Source organism: Castor canadensis, chromosome 8 (assembly GCF_047511655.1).
Source record: "Castor canadensis chromosome 8, mCasCan1.hap1v2, whole genome shotgun sequence".
NCBI classification, from domain to species: Eukaryota; Metazoa; Chordata; class Mammalia; order Rodentia; family Castoridae; genus Castor; species Castor canadensis.
The window spans coordinates 26,198,467-26,216,673 of NC_133393.1; the positions used below are offsets into that span (position 1 = coordinate 26,198,467).

At 42.2% G+C, this 18,207-nt stretch overlaps 1 long non-coding RNA gene across 1 annotated transcript; it reads right to left on the reverse strand.

Moving 5' to 3' along the window:
• Positions 1 to 611: 611 nt before the first annotated feature.
• Positions 612 to 13,744, reverse strand: LOC141425662 (uncharacterized). The gene is made up of 4 exons (XR_012450699.1): positions 13,291 to 13,744; positions 9,124 to 9,744; positions 2,113 to 2,211; positions 612 to 1,568 (listed from the first exon to the last, which is right to left on the reverse strand). It is a non-coding gene; the product is annotated as an uncharacterized lncRNA (long non-coding RNA).
• Positions 13,745 to 18,207: the final 4,463 nt, after the last annotated feature.

Below are 18,207 nucleotides of genomic sequence, written 5' to 3' on the forward strand. Positions count from 1 at the left end.
ATGAATCTGTCTGTGTAATTGGTGCTTACACACCAGAGAGAAGTTATTTTAAATAACTTCAGCCAGGCTGGTGGTGTGGGCCCGTAGTGCCAGACACTCAGGAGGGTGAGGCAGGAGGATCCCTTGAGCCCAAAAGCTTGAGACTTCTGGAGAAGCATTGTAAGACCCCATGCCAAAAAAAGAAAAAAAGTAGGGCTGCTGGAGTGGTCAAGTGGTAGAGTGCCTGCTTCAAAAGCATGAGGCCTTGAGTTCAAACCCCAGTACCACTAAAAAAAAAAAAAGTGACTTTAACAGGGCGAGATTTGACTCTATGTCCTCCACAGGGTATATGCTAAGGACAAAATAATAACACACAAATCTTAATTTTTCAGTTATATCAGTAATAATAACTTTAGTGTTGTTATTTTGAACCTATTAGGTCTGAGTGTATGCACACACTAGGATAAAACAAATAATGAATTGCATTAATGTTGCTAATACAGTTTTATGAATATGACATAAAAAGAGAAGTATGCATAGTAATCTTAACTTTGATTAAGAAAATCAATATAAACTTACACTGTGGGTTCTTTTAAAATAATAAAATTTATTTATTGGTTTTGGTCACAAAAAGGGCCAACTGAAAACCCATCAGATCCCAGTCTATCAGAATCATGTTAACAACACCATGGAGATGCAGTGTGATGATCCCAGTTTGGGAGAATTTACAGAACAAAGAATTAGTTTTCTTCACCAAAAGAAGACCTTGTTGGGTCCTTTGTACAACTATTATACACGAGTGAAAAAATGTAGTTGCTGGGAGGGAAGGAGAAAAGGGAAACATACAAACTAAAAGAGACTGAAGGAAATATCAACCACAGTCAACTGCTTTGTCAACATATCTTTAATTAGCTCAAAGTTCAGAACCTAACCCATTTCATTTCAGCATACATTCATTCACTATGTCCATTTGTTCCTAAGAGGTAGTAAGGTAGGATTGCCTGTGATTTTCCCTCTTTGTAACATTTGCTACATTTGAATTTTTACTGTTTCTTATCATTTCTCCATCTTCATTTTCCTTCTCCCTGTTCCTCTAATTGGTAGAATCTCTTACCTCTACTTCCTCTGTTTCCTTTTCTCTAGAAGCAGTGTCCATCTCAGACCTGGAGACTTTCAAAACTGGAAATAGCCCCAGTGATCAGTGATGGTCAGCCAGCAGCTCTCCAGCACATTGTAGGAAGTACTGGTCTACCCCATTGGGATGGACATTCTAAAGGAGCCTGTCACCATTGGCTGCGGGTACAATTTCTGTTTCACGTGCATTTCTCAGATTGGGGAAGCATCACACAGTTTTTTCAAATGTCCCCTCTGCCTGAATTCTGTAAATAAGACCACATTCAGGCACAACTGGCTGTTGGCAAGTCCAAGCTGTTGATCTTGCTAAGATCCAACCAGAAGTAGAAGAGGGGAAATGTCAGAGGTATGGGGAAAGTTTCCATTACGTCTGTGAGCACAATGGAGAGTTCCTCTGTGTGTTATGTTGATACTGGATTGTTGATTCCGAGTTCTTGTCCTGGAGTAGTCTATGACTGAAGACACAGAACCTGGAGTTAAGAGTACAGCAAGCACAGAGATTTCTGAAAGGACAGCAAAAGCTCCCAAGAGTGGGGAGGAGCTTAGGAAAGCTAAAGCCATAGTATAGCTGAAGTCTAGGAATGATACAGGGCTCTGCTTGGCTTAGGTCCTACTATGTACCTTGAAATGACATTTTGATTGGTTGATGCTTAATCAGTTTCTCAATGAACTGGACCACTGATCTGTCCTCCTCCTTATAATATTTGTAGACGGTCTGGCCTGTTCATTCTGGCCTGCATTTTATTATTTTGGTGAGAGGCTTGTTATTTCTCTAGTCTCTTTACATGTATGTTGCTAAAATGCCTCTTTCATCCAAATGGAGTCAAGTCTGTCATTGCTTCCCTCACAGTGTCATCACTCTATAAGGACAACAAATCCTATAATACTAGTTTCATAGAAGAAGCTGCCCAGAACTATCAAGTAGGCATTTGAGGACCCCTTTTTCATGCCTCTCCCTCCCCCATCAGAGGCATTCAGAGGGGATTTGAGAACTGTCACCTGCTCCAGTTGATTGACACCCATGGCCCCATCCCTTGCACTTGACTGAGCAGTTCAGAGTCAGGCACAGTGGGTTCAAAGAGTTGTGTCTGGCAAATGCTGCAATCAAGACAGGAGGGAGAATGGTCAGAATTTGTGTTTTCGGTTCAAGTCCAGCCTCTTGAGTTTATGTGTGTCTTACAAGTAATGATTTTACCTCTCTGAACCAGTCACCACCACCATGCTGAAGATGGAGCCCAGGACCTGGAACATGGTAGTCAAGCAAATGCTCTACCACTGAGCTGTGTCCTCAACCAGTGCCTCACCTTTCAAAAGGGGCAAACAAGGCTGGAAGGGCAACCAGGAAGCATTCTTGCCTACCATCTGTGGCCCTGGGCTCCATGCCAGGTACTACCAAAAAAACAAAACAAAATTAAAAAAAAAAACAAAACTACAAAACCTGTGCCTTAAATTTGTTGCTAGTGTGAGGGAAAAGTTTGAGGGGAAGTTTGTGAGAGTCATTTGATAATCCCAAAGTACGACCAACTATTAATTATAGTTAGTCATAAACAACAATATTCTTTACTTTTAGGTCACTAATTTCCAGATCTCTAACTTGCCATCACTCTTTCCCTCCGCCATTGTGAGAAAGAATGGGGGAGTCTATCAATAATTGCAGGAGCCCCCACCCCTCCAGACAGTCTCATCTGCTCTCCTGAGAGACAAGGGTGTTAAGAGGCAGAGAGAACTCCAAGCTCAGCCTGTGCAAAGACCCCTCTCCCCACAGTCACAGATGGAGGTCTTGCTGCAAAAGAAGAAAGAAATTATACTGGATAAGACATAAGGTCAACAGAAGGTGGATGTGTTCAAGGTAAGAAAAACCTCCATCCCATCCACGGTCCTTGAAAGCAGAAACATCTCTACCCATGCTCCTAGAATCTCTTATCACACCAACCCTCCAAAAAAGACACTGTGACAAAAAAAAAATTGCACAGAGCTGGACCAACTGCAGGTGGAACATGTTAGTGGCTGGGACAGACCTAGAAGGTGGCATCAGAGACTATAGGCATGTCTAAGCGATAGAACACCTACTTTGCAAGCACTAGGCCCTGAGTTCAAAAACCAGTCCCACAAAAACAAAGGAAGGAAGGAAGGAGAGAGAGAGAGAGAGAGAGAAAGAAAGAAAGAAAGAAAGAAAGAAAGAAAGAAAGAAAGAAAGAAAGAAAGAAAGAAAGAAAGAAAGAAAGAAAGAAAGAAAGAAAGAGAAAGAAAGAGAAAGAAGGAAGGAAGGAAGGAAGGAAGGAAGGAAAGAAAGAAAGAAAGAAAGAAAGAAAGAAAGAAAGAAAGAAAGAAAGAAAGAAAGAAAGAAAGAAAGAAAGAAGAAAGAAAGAAAGAAAGAAAGAAATACCAGAAGGAGGCATCAGGGTTAGGTGTCCACACCCTGGCTGCACTGCTGCACTTAACCTGTCTACCCTGCAGCACCTGCACCCCTGCCTTGGGTTAGCACAGCAGCTTTTCTCCTCCACCTGCCCACAGGTAGTGTAAGGAAAACCCACACTGGTCTGGGAATGGGAAATACTGGTTTTTAAAACCATGCTCTGCCCTCCCAGGTCCTAACTAGAGACTGATTCTCCAATTAGAAAAGAACAATTGTAACACCAACCAACACTGTCACCTTTTCTTGTGTGTGTGTACCCAAGGAAAAAATCTACATGACAGCAGATTACAAATTGATAAGCCTTCTGGAAATGTGAGTTTTAGACACTCAGGTCCTTGAACATAAATGTGACTAAACATATTGTAACCTAAAACTGAAAGCATAGGAAGTACTTCTAAAGTTTGCTCTCACCTCTGCTTTCCTGCTGCCACAGCACGCTGTTCTGCACTGGTTCTCACTATAAACTTTATACACTTTAAAGTGAATAGTGGGCTAGAAAGACCCTCTCATTTCTTTATCCAGGCACAGGCCCAGGTAGAGCTTGAGAGGAGAAGGATCCTCATGGAATTCAAGCACCTGCACCAGGACCTAGAGGAGGAGGAGAATTTCCTCCTGTCCAGGCTCTGTTGGCTGGGGCATGAGGTTGCCACTGAGGTGCAGCTGAACTCTCTCAGGAAGCTCATTGATTCCCTGAAGGCCACACAGCAAATGCCACTCAGACAGATGCTGAGGGTGAGTCCCCTGGGGACAGAACTGCAGACAGGCAGCAGCCCATCGTTAGTCTCAGGCCAGAGCGTGGACCACCTGGCAGATTACCTGAGATTGCCCCAGTCATCTTACCTCTACCCAGCACTGACCAACAGAAATATGTGAGCCACACTACAATTTAGAATTATAATAATTATAATATGGGCCGTATGTGTCATTCAGAAATATAGTGTGAACCACATATATAATTTAGAAACATATTTCAAGCCACATATGTAATTTAGACATATATTTTAAGCCACATATATAATTCAAATTATTTCAAGTATCCACATTACAAAGTAAAAAACAGATGAAAATAATTTTTTCAAATTTTCTTTAATCAGTATACTTAGGATGTTATCATTTCAGCATATAAGCAACATTTTTAAGGTATAATGTATAATTTACATTTTGGGGGGTTATCTTGGTACTGAGTCTTTGAACTGGGGTTCATTTTGCACCTTAGCACATCTTAATTCTAATGCTAAATTGTCAATTGTTGAAATAAAATGTAGTCCAACAGAATCCAAAGAATTGTGTTTAGCAGGTAGAAACTGCTTAAGTTTTTATATTTAAATTTGAATTAGTGAACACTCAAATTAAAATACAGGGACTAGAGGAATGTTCAAGTGGTAGAACACCTGCCTAGCAAGTGTGAGACTCTCAGTTCAAACCATAGTACATTAAACACAAAAGCAAACAAACAACAAAACAAAAACACAAGCTAGTCAAAGTAGGGCACACCTATAATCCCAGCACTCAGGAGACAGAAGCATGAGGGTATTTTGTGTAAGGCTCATTTGGGCTACATAGTGAGATTTTCTCTCATAGAAAAAAAAGTATTTCCTGATCACACTGGCCATATTTCAAGGGTACAGTGGAAACGTGGCTGTCGAGTGGCTACTTTATAACACAGTACAGGTCTAGCTGATGCACAAAATAAACTGAGATTCACCTTTTAATCTCATCAGCTTGAGTCTGTTTCTTTCTGTCAAGAAAAACCATGCAAAGCCATACCAGCCTTCCTCATGACTCTGTCTACAGGGTTCTCCTGGTTCAATCTCAGGGATGAAATTCATCTTTTGAATATCACTTTTGGCTGGCAAAGTGGCTCAAGTGGTTGAAGCACCTGCCTAGCAAGCATGAGACAGAGAGAGAGAGAGAGAGAGAGAGAGAGAGAGAGAGAGAGAGAGAGAGAGAGAGAGAAACTATGAGAACTTCCAGCAGGGTCTGAACCTCCTCCTTTGCTCCCATAATTCAGACAAACACTGAGGTTGTACTGTCTCTTTCTCTTCCAGGACATCAAAGCAATCCTGTGCAGGTATGATGGGTGACCCCAGGTGCATTGTGCCTACTGATTCACTCATGCATACTATGTATACAACCAAACGTGCTCCTTATTCCTCTCTCACAAATACCCACACACTCTAACTTTGCAGTCAAGTTTTGTGGCTCCAGTTGAGAAAGACTAAGCTGAGCACATGAGAACCAGCTGTTGTCTGAAGCACAGTCTGTTTCCTAGCACTCCCTACCTGCCCCCTTGCTCAACTGGGTAGAGTACTGGGTCCCTTATTCAATATCTCTGTTCTCTTTCCTTCTGTCCTCTGTGCCTCCATCTACCATCTTCATCTCCACTTCTCCTTATGTTCTGCTTCTCTTGGCCCCCATATCCCTAGACCTGGCCTCCCAAGTTCTAGCTCACTAGCTCCTGACTGGCACCACGAATTATCACCCTTGGCCTCCATCTCACATGCCTATGTCATAGGTCATCAGCAAGGTCAAGAAAGCCCTTTTAACTGCAGTTCCTTCCCCACGTCTACTCTCATATTCTAGTAGAGGAATTGATGGGCAGGTTGTCTTTTATTCCACCCATCAACCCCTACTCTCCACTCAAGTTTAACTGAAAGATTAGGGAAAATGGAAAACAGATTACAGTATTACAGCAGGCAGGGGGTTGGAAGATCATGTGCAGGTTACCAGATAACATCTAAGATGTTCAGTTAAACTTGAATTTGAGATAAACAAATAAGTTTAAGTGCATCTCAGATATTGCATTATTCATTGTGTATCTGGAATTCGTTTTTAACTGGGTGTCCTGTGCTTTTATCTGCTGAATCTAGAAATCCTTCTTGGCTAATATGGGTCAGAGAGTATCCATATGACTGGAAAAAGCAGACTTGAGAACTAGAGCAAGTTTACATGAGAGGGGAGGAGGCTTGTGCAGGAGGAGCTCAGACTTTATCCTGTAGAAAACGGGACAATTGAAGGTGCTTTCAAAAACTATACTTATTGTAATTTTTAGTTCTTGTCTTATTGTCTTTATTGTGACTTTTTTAACTTGTAAAGGCAAGTGTATTCATTGTAATATATATGTATATGTGTCTATATAACTATGCACAAAATTATGTAAGAAAATATTTCTACCAACCAGTAGTTATATACTGCTGACATTTTGCTGTTAACTACCTTCAAGCTGATGCCTGATTATCACCTTCTCCCATTTTGACCATACTACAGAAACTGGAGCCTTACCACCTGCTCTTCACACCCCTCCCTCTTTTCCTCTTCTTCATAATTATTATCCTGTATGATCCTTTTGGTGGGGTTTTTTTGTTGGCAATACTGGGGTTTAAACCAGGGCCTTTAACAAGCTCTGTAACACTGAGTAATGCTGGAGCTCTTTTTGCTTTTAGTTTACTTTTCAGGTAGGGTCTCCAGCTTCTGCCAGGGGTAGGCTTAAACTTCAAACTTCCTACCACCACCTTCTGAGATTACAGCTTCCATGCCTGGCTTGTTTTTTGAGATAAGATCGCCTTAATATGTTTTTTTCTGGGCTGGCCTTCAACCTCGATACTCCTGTATCTGCCTTCCTCCTAGCTGGGATTACAGACCTGAACCACAAAACCCAGTCCTATAGTAGGTTTTTATACACTCTGAGTTTGGAAGTTATAACCCTCTGAAACTAACACACAATATCAGCTCTCTTTCAAGAGCTCAACCCTTGCAAATTAGAAGCATTTTGGTTCAGGCCACTGAACCAGTGGATGGATAATCCCAGGATAACAAAGATAGCCTTAAGAATAAAACATCTCTGCAACACCATATATTCTCCTTTTTTATGTCTGAATCCCCATCTAACACTGACGCTGTCAGTACCTATTCCATGAATTTGAAATGTTCCACTGGGGTTCATCTGAGTATTTTCCTTCTCTGCTGGTTTGTCCAACAAGTTGAAATACCAAATGTTCTTTGAAAAGATTTTTTTTATAGTTTTTAAAATCACAAATGTTTTTGTTCATTCTCTGTAGAAGAAAGCTCACCTGCTATAGAATAGAAAACCTCAGATCAAATCTCAGCTCTCTCAATTACCAACAGGAGCAAGATGTGGTCTCCCTAAGCTGGTGGTTCTCAATGTGTAGCAGCATCACCTCTCCTGGAAATTCCCTTAAATTGTAAAGTCTCAGGTCCACCATGGGCCTGTTTGAAACTAAGTCTTTGCTGGAGCTCATGAATGTGTGCTTTACTTTAACAAGCCCTATAGATGATTCTGAAACACACTTAGTTTCCTGGAAGAGATAATTTATAGGGGAGACTTACATGAAATAATATATTCAAAAGAAATCTGTAAATAAGGAAATGCCTTCAGGGACTGGGGAGTCATGAGATAATAGGGAGTGCTGGGGAAAATAACCATCCTCTCTAAAGGCATTCAAAGTGTCATTCTTGGTTAAATCACTATACCAATCAAACAAAACTTCCAGGGGCCAGCAGTTTAGGAAGAGTAAAAATTCATACAAATGCTTTAATTTGACCTTAAAGCAAACAGAAGGGCCTGGGAGATATAATGTGTCTGAAAGTGTTTGGTTTCTAAAAGTTTTTAAAATTAGGGTAATTCATATAATTTACCATTCAAATTGGACATGTATGAAAGTGGAAGGAAGTGCTAATGATATTTACATTAGAACAAAGATGAAGCCCAGGACTTTCCCAGGGAAAGCAGAATGTAAAATCACCCTGCCTGTAGTTATAAAATTCCTCATCATCCCTTTTGACCTAAGATTCAGATCAGATAAAAATTAATCGACTGTGCTTCTTGGTGGAAATACATGCTGTAGAGAGGGTGGGGAGGGTGGAAGATGCAACCCAGACAGATGGGAAGAATTGTCTTCTCTCCTGAGACAAGAGGGAAGGAGAAAGGGTGCAGAAAGGAATGTGCTGAGCTGTAGAAGGTGGTTGAGGTGACAGTGGTTCATAATTTCTTGTCAAAACAAAGGCCATAGACAACACAACTCAGGGATCAAGAAGCACCAAGAAGGAGGAAGACACATATATAAGAGAAACAGCAAAGACTTGGCACAAGGATAACAGAGTACTGAAGACATATAAGGTGAAAAAAAAAAAAAACCACAGAGAACAGACTTCTACAGGTGCTGTGGGAAAATAAAACATCCACCTGGATCAACAACTTTTTGGGATCTATAAGTCAGGACCTCCATTCCCTATCTGAAGCTGATAAGAAGTTCTGCTTGAGTGGACTTTGGCAGCAGGACTTGGTTTCAGTCACTGCCTTATAAACATATCTTTAATTAGTCCAAGGTTCAGGACACTTTACCACACTTTAAAAGCAACATACATACATTCACAATATCCATTTGTTCTCAAGGTAATGAGTTAGGATTGCCTCTCTTTATAGCATTCCCTGCATTTGAAGTTTTGCTCTTTTCTATCATTTATTTGCTTTTTCCTCCCTCTTCATTTCCTGCCTCCCTGTCCCTCTAGTTGGTAAACTCTCTGAAGTCCACCTCCTGTGTTTCCTTTCTGTAGACCCAGTGTCCACTTCATACCTCTAGACTTTCAACACTGCTCAGTCATGGCCAGCCAACAGCTCTCCAGCACACTGCAGGCAGAACTGGTCTGCCCCATCTGCATAGATATTTTGAAGAAGCCTGTCACCATTGATTGCGGGCACAATTTCTGCTTCACATGCATTTCTTAGATTGGGGAAGCATCAGACAAGTTTCTCAAATGTCCCCTCTGCCAGCATTCTGTGAAGAGAACCACATTCAGCCACAACTGGCTGTTGGCAAGTCTGGTGGAGAAAATCCAAGCTGTTGATCCTCCTGAGATCCAACCAGAAGTGGAAGAGGGGAAATGTCAGAGGCATGGGGAAAGGTTCCATTACTTCTGTGAACATGATAGAGAGTTCCTCTGCGTGGTGTGTTGTGAATCCAAAGACCACAAATTCCATACTACTAGCTTGATAGAAGAGGCTGCCCAGAAAAGTATCAGGTAGGTATTTGGGACCCCTTCTCCAATGTGCCTCTACCCCCCCATAAGGGGAGTTTAGTGGGGATTTGGAAACTGACCTGCTCCAGTTGGTTGATATCCATCGGCCCACCTTTTGCACTTGAGTGAAAAGTTCAGAGTCAGGCACAGTGGGTTCAAAGAGCTGAGTCTGGTAAATGCTGCAATCAAGATGGGAGTGAGAATGTCAGAATTTGTATATTGGCTTCAAATCCAGATTCTTGAGTTTACATATGACCTTCAAGTAATTATTTCACCTCTCTGAACCAGCACCACAAATGTGCTGAGTATGGAGCCCAGGACCTGGAACATGCTAGCCAGGCAAATGCTCTACCACTGAGCTGTATCCCCAGTCCTGATTCTCATTTTTTTTGTGTGTGTGATCCTCACCTTTAAATGAAACAAACAGAACCCAGAGCATAGCCCAGTGGTACAGCATGTGCTTGCTACCTTGTGTTAAGCTCTCAGTTCCATCCTCAGCATGGGGAGGTGGGTAAAGTAGGAAAAGGGATGAACAAAGCCTGTCTTTTATACTCGACGCTCAGTAAGATGAGAACAAGTTTTGGGGAGTCTCTTAATCCCAAAGGACCATCCAAATATTTTTCATTATTAGTCATAAATAACAACATTCTTTTCTTGTAGGTCACTAAAGTTCCAGATTTTCTCCCTTCCTATCACCTCTTCCTTCCCCTCAGTGTGAGAAAGAATAGAGGGATCTATTAAATGATTACAACAGCTCCCATCCCTTCAGAGAGTCTCACCTAAGAGACTGTGAGGGTGTTATAAGACAGAAGGAATTCCAGGCACAGCCTGCCCAAAGAGTTCTCTCCCTACAGGGGCAGATTCAGACACAGGTGGAGGTCTTGCAGTAAAAGGAGAAGGATAGTGTACTAGATAAGACACACAACCAAAGAGAAGCTGAGTGTATTCAAGGTAACAAAAACCTTCATCCTGTCTGTGGTCCTCAGAAGCAAAAACATCTCTGCCCACACTTCTAGAATCTTTTATCACATTGACCAGCCAAAAAAGACACTGTGGCAATTAAAATGGCACAGAGTTAGACCCTGTGCAGAAGGAACACGCTAGAGACAGATATGAATGTAGAAGGTTGCATTTGGGACTAGAGGCCTGGCTCAAGCAATAGAGCACTTACTTTGCAAGCAGAAGGCCCTGAGTTCAAACCCCAGTCCCATCAAAAAGAAAGAAGGGAGGGAGAGAGGGAGGAGAGAGGGAAGGAGGAAGGGAGGGAGGGGGAGAGAGAGAGGAAGGAAGGAAGGAAGGAAGGAAGGAAGAAAAAATTACATATGTAATCTAGAGACATATTTTAAGACACATATATAATTTAAATTAAAAGTAGCCACATTAAAAAGATAAAAATAAATAGATGAAAATATTTTTTTCAAATTTTATTTAACCAGTATACCCAGGATTTTATCTTTTCGGCCTATAATCAATATTTTTATTTTATTTGTTTTTTGTTATAATTTTTATTAGGATATATTCATTATAGAGGGGGGAATTTGTAGTGACAATTCTGATTAGGTTTATATTATACATTGATTGGTTAGATCACTCCTCATTATCTTCCCCCTGAATCCCCTTCCTACCCCACTTAAACCAACTGGAATTGGAAAAGGTTTCTTTGTTCTATTTCAAATAAGTATATGAAATCTTATCATTAATCAACATTCTTAGGGTATAATGAGATAATTACATTTTGGGGGTTTTCTTAGTACTGAGTCTTTGAACTCCAGTATATTTTATATTATAGCACATCTTAATTCTGATGCTAAATTCTCAATTGTTGAAATAAAATGTAGTCCCACAGAATCAAAAGTATTGTGCACAGATAGAAACTGCTTCAATTTTTCAATTTAAATTTGAACAGTGAAAGTTCAATTAAATTAAAAAATGCAGGGGTAGGAGATGTGGCTCAAGTGGTAGAACACCTGCCTAGCAAGTGTAAGGCCCTCAATTCAAACCATAGGACTGCCAAAACCAAAACCAACCAAACAAAAAAAACCCAGGCTGGACATGGTTGGGCACACAGATAATCCCAGCACTCAGGAGGCAGAAGCATGAGGATATTTTAAAGCCAACTTGGGCTACATAGTGAGACCTTCTCTGATAGAAAAAAAAAAATGGAACCTGATCACACGGGCCAAGTTTCAAGGGTGCAGTAGAAACATGTGGCTGTCCAGTAACTACTGTATTACACAGTACAGGTCTAGCTGATGCACAAATCAAGCTGAAATTCATCTCTTAATCTCATCGGCACGAGAGTCTCTTTTTTCTTTCAAGAAAAACCATTCAAAGCCATTCCAGTCTTCCTCATGATTCTTTCTACAGCGTTCCCCTGGTCCAATCTCAAGGACAAAATTCATCTTTAGAATATCACCTTTCAGCTGTGGAGTGACTCAAGTGGTAAGAGTGCCTGCCTATATACCTTAAAAGCAACTGAGGCCAATAGGAAAAGGGGACCAGGAGCTAGAGAAAAGGTTAGATCAAAAAGAATTAACCTAGAAGGTAACACACAGGCACAGGAAATTAATGTGAGTCAACTCCCTGTATAGCTATCCTTATCTCAACTAGCAAAAACCCTTGTTTCTTCCTATTATTGCTTATACTCTCTCTTCAACAAAATTAGAGATAAGGGCAAAATAGTTTCTGCCGGGTATGGAGGGGGTGGGGGGGAGAGGGAGGGGGTGGAGTGGGTGGTAAGGGAGGGGGTGGGGGCAGGGGGGAAAAATGACCCAAGCCTTGTATGCACATATGAATAATAAAACAATAAAAAAAAAGAGTGCCTGCCTAGCAAGTGTGAAACCCTGAGTTCAAACCCCAGTGCTTACAAAACAAAACAAAACAAAAAACTCCAGAATATCACTAGAATAGCCTAAGTGCCCATCAACTGATACATGAATAAAGAAAATGTGGTATATATACACTATGGAGTATCATTCAACCATGGAAAAAGAAATGAAATTGTGTAATTTGTAGGAAAATGGAGATCATCGTGTTAAGTGAAATAAGCAAGATTCAGAAAGACAAACACCCCATGTTTCCTCTGAAGCACACAATCTAGACATAAACAATACAAAATGCAGTGGCAGAGTGCTCAAGTGCACCTGCCAAGCAAGTGCAAGGGTTTGAGTTCTAATCCCAGTCCCACCAGAGGGCTGGGGGAGAACTGTAACAGATAAAAATGTAAAAGAATGGCTGTTTTCTGGGGGGAGAACCATCGGAAGGAGAGGGCGAATGGACAGGGTATATATGTTGAAAACAGAGCAATGAAACTGTAAAGACATTAAGAAAGTCATCAAGGGAGTGAATTTGATCAAAGTGCATTATATGCAAGGATGGAAATATTGTAATAAAACCCATTGTGCAATGAAAATTCAACTTTTTCAAAAAGAATCTCCTAACATACAGGTCGCTGTCCCTGGTTAGAGTCAGGTGGAATGAAGGATTGCTCCACGGGAGGGGAAGAGCAGAAAGAGGGATTCGGAGAGACCTTAAGAGGGACTGAGACCTTAAGAGAGACTGAGGTCTCTTAAGGAGAGACCTTAAGAGGGAGAGGAGGTTGTGGAACCTATTGTTGTTCTTGAAGACTTCAGGTGGCCTGGGCCGATACCGGGTGGGGACAGGCATCTCATTCACCTCCTCCACCTCAGAAGTACTTCTCCCCAGGAAATACCAGGCTCCCTCACCGGTTAATCCCATTCTTAGTTTAGCCTTGTTCCTGCTGCTGGATCCAAAGTTCAGCACCACTGTCTGGCTATGGCGGATTATTGCTGATTTGTGCCATTGACTTTTCATTTCAATTTCCTTCTCCTGGGGCCTCCTTTGCTGGACAGCCGCCCCTTCAGCTTTACTCCCAGGGCGAACCAGGGCCTCTTACGTTGAGGTCGCCGAGACCGAACCCGCTCTGCGGACGCGGGGGGCACTGAGGACGTCCAGGCTGCACTGAGTGAGTGGCTGAAGGCGGGCGGGGCCCCGATTAAGCAGAGTCGGGCGGAGCGAGCGGAGCGTCGGGGAGAGGCCCGGTGCCGACTGTGGAGATGGAGCGGTGGTGGTGAAGACCTGGAGGTGACGTGATCGCGTTCTCGAGCAAAATGGAAGGAAGACGACCCAGGACCGCAGGCTCTCTCCGCACTCCACCTTATGTCTTTGGCTGGGTGCCCCCTAGTGGACAAAAGAAGTCCCTACAACCGTCTCCCGCGGATTCCCCATCTCCTACCCACCCCCTACTCACCGCTTATAATTATTTTCATGTGCTTTGTTACACGTGACAAAGACCTAGAACCTTGAAAACATCCACCTTAAAATGCAAGAAGACCCCTCCGCTTCACACTTCCCTTGACCACTGTGTACCATTGGAGAGAAAAGAAAAATGAAAAATGAAGCTGGGGTTTGGGTGACTGCAGGGTGATCTCAATAGGTGATCTGATAGTTAAAGGCCGTCCTTGTCCCCATAACAATCAGTCGGTTATTTGAAGTGATGTCTCGCACAAAATGGAGGAGCTCTGGAGGACCTAGAAGACCTTTGCTCTCAAGGGCATGCTTATAAGGTTGCCCATCCCGAGTCTTATCCTCTACTGGCCGTCTAGGGAGACGGGGTTACACTATTAAACACTTTCTTGTAATAGGGTTATTTATGAATTTTCTGTTCCAAACTCACAACGCTCCAAGAGGAATCAAAAGGACTAAGCAAATGCACATAGTAATGGAGGTGAGGTCGATAGTGAGTGTCAGCCTGAAGTCAGAGACCATCCCACAGCGATAGTCTTTGAGTTAGAGCATCTACCATCACTTTTGCACTGGCATTTCCCAAGGCTCTGGAATCAAAGTAGTTTGTAAAATTTGCAAAACTATATTGTGCCTGTAGGTAGGATTGCTGTCTCCATTCCAGCTTTCCTCTGTCATAGTTTCCCTTGTATCCATTGGTGTTTAGGGGAATCTAGATAAGGGGAAACTGAGTTGGGCTTACATGGTTTGGGTTTTCTAATATGTGTGGCTCACAAACACTTCTGTGTATAATCAAGTTATTATTCACTGTCTCCATGTAGAAGTAGCTTCGAGGAACACCTGTGCCACCCACTGGGAAAACTCACCCTGCATCAGAGACAAAAGTGCAAGGTCAGAAGACCTGTCAGGATAAGAACATGTCCAGTGGAGCCAATAAATCCTTCAATCTCTGGATGTAGAAAATTGTTAGTATAGCATCCAATTTCATCAATGTCTAGTCAAATGGATGCTGTTCTTCAGGAAAATACTTACAATGCAACATGCAGCATTATACATCAGGAGATAAAATTATTTTTTACATATTTCTACATAAACCCAATAGAAGTTCTTCTAACATTAAAAGTAAACAATGTTGGGCACTGTGACTGGTGCCTACAAACCCTGTTGCTTGGGGAGGCAGAGATCGGGAGGATCAAAATTCAAGACTAGACTGAGCAAATAGTTCCCAAGACCCCATCTCCAAAATAACCAGAGCAAAATGGACTGGAGGCATGGCTCAACAGGTACAGCACCTGCTTTGCAAGAGGGAAATCCCCAGAGTGAAATCCCCAGTACTGCCAAAAATAAATAAATGAATAATCTTTTTAAAGTTTTATTGATCATGCCAAGGAAATAAGGAAGTATTCATTCTCAACTAAACTGTTGTCAAATAAAGAGTGAATTAAAATTAGAAATCTAGCCCATTGTGGCATGTAATCCTGTCATTCCAGTACTCAGGAGGCTGAGGCAGGAGGATTAGGAGTTCAAGGCCAGCCTAGAGCATATAGCCAGACCCTGTCTCAAAAACAAAAAATAGAGATGGCAGAGTGGCTCAAGTGGTAGAGCCTTTGCCCAGCAAGTGTAAGTCCCTGAGTTCAAACCCCAGTACTGCCAAAGAAAAACCCAAGACACGAGATTAAAGCTAAAAATATAAAGAAAATACACCAGTGATCAGGCAGTGATTAGAAATGTTATTTGTTTATATTTTTCATGTTTGTTGTATTTGTCACCTTTTTAAAATTTATAATTTATTGTCACTGCTTTTATCATTTGAAGTCAATATTTACTTTGATTCCTTTTGACTTGAAGAGGCTCAACACTGCAAGCTTCAGGCCTCACAAACCTGGATGATCTCCCCCGCCCCACATGAGGGTTTTTTACAGGAGCAATGGGTGGTTTTCCATCAGGAAGCCCTAAAGAAAAGTGAAACACAAAACAGGTGACTTGAAGCCTTGTAGAACAATGCCCAATAATGAAAGACAAGAAGCAGAGTTCCCCCCACCCCAGGGAAGTTCCTGTGTCCAAGGGTCAGTCCACCTAGAAGTCCCTGCTGAAAGTTTAGAGTCACAATGGCCCAAGATCCCCATGCACAAGCTGCTTTCAGTTTCTGTCTCTGCAGTGCCTCCAGGATTCCAGAGCCAAGGGCTGTACTCTGCCTTTTGCAGAAAACCTTCCCAAAGCCTCACCTGAGACTGCAGGTGTTTTTTTGCTTTCATGATGAAGATGTGCTTTAAGACTTTAAGAAAACTATAGAAACTCACCTCAACTGAAATTGTGGTAATACTACTGAAAACTATTTTTCAGATCCATAGTTTTTCAAAACTAACTTCAAAAAACTCAGTGGCTGGGGCTCAGTGGTAGATCACCTGACTAGACACACTGGGTTGCATTCGCAGCAACACAAAACTGATCCATACATACACACATACATAATACACACACACACACACACACACACAAGCACATACATACACACACATACATACATACACCTTAAGTCATTCGAGTGGGACAGGCACCCAGCTCCTTCTGAGCACTGTCACCTGGCCTTTCTGCCCCAACCTCCCTAATGCTGTGGAATGATCTCCAGAGCTGCTCCACTCCTTCACTGCCCTTTGACATAAAGGCTTCCATTGTGGCCCCTCTCTGCACCAAACTGGTCACAGCAGTAGAGCCTGCAACTGCCCTCCATTCACCACCAGCCTCCTCCTCCTGTTTTGTTTAACCCTGTAGACATCAGTTCACCAGGGCCTCACTTGGTTCCTGCATGCCTTGGATCTCAGACTTCTCACAGAGCAGCCATCCTCATTCTACAGATGCAAAACCGAGACACAGAGCCCTGAGAGGCAGGCCCCACAGGCCTGTGGTTCTGCAAAAGATTCATGTCTGTTTTCCTACAGCAGAAGGAGCCTCAAAAAACTGGCTTCCTACTCTTCTTCCCTGGGAATCTTTCTCAATCCTAGCAATTCAATGAGCAAACTTCTGGGAACAGGCCACAAAAAAACCAATGGGATGAAAAGACTGCATTTAAAGTAAAGCCTATAAAAATCTTAGTGGGCTTACAGGATTTTACTATAACATTTAGCACCTCTTGAGTGTTTTCTGCTTGGCTCCTCTTTCTACCTGGAGAGCTGCAGTTCCAAACTCCTTGTCACATTCTGGTCTCCAAACTGAGACCTATAAGAGGCCTTGGTATTCAGGACAACAACTTGTGCTGGTGTGACCCTGAAGCTTAAATCCTCAAAACCTCAGCAGCCTGCATCTGCCTTACAGAGGTCCCAGCCAGAATATCTGTGAAAGCATGTTCTCTGTGAGCCTGGTAATGACTGCTCTAACTCCAGTTCCTTGGGATATCAGGTATGTGGGATGCAGGGTGCTCTGCCAGCCAGAAATGGGGTCCAGGGAAAGAGTGTGCATGTGTGGTATGTGTGTATGTCAAGAAAAACCCATGTATACTTACTTTATTAATAAAAAAAAAAACAACCAACCTAGTAATCAACTGATAAACAGCAGCAGCAAAAACACAAATGTTTTCTGAAAGTTAAGGATGCAGAGAAGAGCAAACCACTGAAAGACTGAGGCCTGGATCACAAGGACTAATTAAGGAATAATTCAGACCAACCCTCCAACTGAAGAAACAAAGAACTTTAAAAGCTGGATAAAATGTTCTTAAATATCTTCTAAAAGGGCTACTGAGAAATTGCTGGGCCAAAATTGATAAGGAAAGGAATCTGTGAGGGGAGTCTGAGGCTTAGGGTTGCTTCTGTTCTGAGACTGTTTGCTGACCCTGAAGAAGGTTTGAGAAACTAAGCTGCATTTCTGCCTGTTTTTTAAGGGCTTAAGGAAACTAGAAATGGAGTCCCAAGCCAAAGAAAGCTCAAATATTGAACCTGGGCAAGAGCTTTCTCAACTGGTAATGTCAAAACTAAAATCATTTTGGGGAAGAAGAGAACATCATCTTAGGCCTTGATTTATTTCTACAAATATGGTCCCAACACATCTATCAAACAAGCAAAGGTAACCAGGTCCCATAGAGGTAAGGGGCTATCAACTTAACGAGCAGAAACAACAGATGACTTAATGAGACCCACAGGATGTCTCAACACTGAGATAACCAGACACAGGCTCTACAGTAACTACGTGTGTGCTGTGCCCAAGGAGATAAAAGCCATGCTTGAAAAACTAAGAACTCAAAATTGTAACACAGCATATTTTGGGGGGGAAATTTTACACTGGGACAGTGATGGGCACTAGAGCTGCAGTGTCCTAGAAACTCACGAATGGTACCCTTGGGCCACTTGTGAGCCCAGGAAGAAGTGAAGATGAGGCACTGTCATCAC